Here is a 2,076-nt window from a genome sequence, read left to right on the forward strand (position 1 = left end):
AAAAAAAAAAAAAAAAAAACAAACCTATCCTAAAATTCAACGGTGAAAATAGCAATCCATTTAAAAGTGTCACAGAGAGCATAAAGAACCATTTCAAGGAAGAGGGTACCCCAGGTGCCAAGTAAGCTCATAAAGGAGAGTCAGCCTCCCTAAGCTGAGGAGCCACGGTAATGCCAGGCACCAGCTCTCTTCTCTCCCATGGCTGTTAAGCAAATGAATGACGCAGCCCAGCAAACCACTAATGAGTTTCGAGTGTTTAACACACACTCCTAAGGCTTCTTGGCAGGAAGTGCTGAGCTTCCTACCCAGGAGGGAAATGGGCCAGAACCTCAGCAGATGTGCAAGACGCTAGGGAATGAGAAATAGATGTGGACCCCACACAGGAAGTGGAAGACCCAAGATGCAGGAGAAGCAGAGCCTCCGCTGCTGTGGACTGAGCAGGGAGAACCCAGGTCCAGGCGACCCTTGGATGCCCCACAATGCACCGCCCCTCCCTCCCTTCTTGGAAAACAGTTTAATGCTCCCAAAGTGCATATCCAACAACATCAGAAACAAACAGCGGCCAGTCACTGCAGGTCATAATAACTAACTTCCTGGAATTCTAATTCTGCGTTCTTTCAGTCAATAGTATTCAACAAGTGCCTTGCACCCTCCTCATCTGGTATTTTAATCTCTTAGTTTTCTTCTCTTTTCTTTCCTCCCTTTCTTTTTCATTCTTTCCTTTTTTAAAACGTTTGTTTGTCTGTTTTGTTTTGTTTTGTTGTTCAGTTTGGGCAGTCGGTCTTGTTTTGTTGAAACAAGATCTTGTTCTGTAGCCCAGATTGGCCTCGAACCTCAGACTTCACTTATACTACAGGCGCATGCCACCATGCCCACCAGCGTCCCATGGTTTCAATGAGAACACAGAGAATGCAAGTCAAGGCTGAACAGGAAGTGCTGAAAGCTGCATCCTCATGGGCCACTCAGTGAACACCCCTGGACCGACTCCGGTAGCATTGGCTTTAGAGAAACAAGCAGGGGAGAATGGTTAAGTCTGGAACCACCAATGGGCTGAAAGACCCTATTCTAGAACATTACAGAGATGAAAGTGTGCTTTTCTACTCGAAACCTTTAAGGACATAATCGTTAGCAATGTAAAATTCTTAACTTTCTTTTCGTAACTAGTGTGCTCTCCTAAAACAGTGTTCTATTTATTTACCTCTTCAATCTCTCTACAGAGCAAGGCTTGACTCGGCACAGGGTGTCAACAACTTCCTTACGTAGAGTAAAACTAGTCCGTTTAAAATCCTTGCTCATTGTGGAGGGCAGAGACCAGAAAGGCTCTGCAGAAAAACCTTCCAAGACCAAGGTCAAGTATAAGCTCAACCCGCTCATCTAAGCGAACTTCTAAAACTACCAGGTTGCTTTTCATCTTTTGCATTCAAACAAACAAACAAGAATTGGAAGTTTTATGTATGTGTAGAAATGTGTGCAAGGCCCTATTGCTGAAGATACCACATACTTTGATGGCAGAACATAGAGAGATGAATTGCTGAAGATACCACATACTTAGAGGTGACTCTGGAACTGACCCGGAAGCTTACCCCTCCTAAGTCAGCTGAAGTTCTCAGAGCAGCAGCCCCTGCACACTGCAGTGCCTGCCTGCCTACCAGGCAGAAGGCACCCCCTGGTACAACTGCAGCAAGACTGTTAGGGAAGTAACCAGTAAATGTTCTACTTGGATTTGAGGTATGCAGCCTAGGAAGGAATTCATACTTGGTGCTGAAAAGCCTGGTCATAAAAGCCATGGCTATGGAAGTCCCAGGCCTAGAGGAAAGATGTATTACCACTGTTTTGTTAAATGAATACATTGTCAAACTTCCTTTTAAATATTTATGCTTATAGCCACAGGTTAGTGCTGCTATGTGAAGATGATCAAAATGTACTATATACATGTATTACATTCTCTAAGAATACATTAATTTATTACATTTAAAAAAAAAAAAAATTTCAGCCAGGCAGTGGTGGTGCAAGCCTTTAATCCCAGCACTTGGGAGGCAGAGGCAGGTGGATCTCTGAGTTCGAGGCCAGCCTGGT

Source organism: Mastomys coucha, unplaced genomic scaffold, assembly GCF_008632895.1.
Source record: "Mastomys coucha isolate ucsf_1 unplaced genomic scaffold, UCSF_Mcou_1 pScaffold14, whole genome shotgun sequence".
Taxonomy (NCBI): domain Eukaryota; kingdom Metazoa; phylum Chordata; class Mammalia; order Rodentia; family Muridae; genus Mastomys; species Mastomys coucha.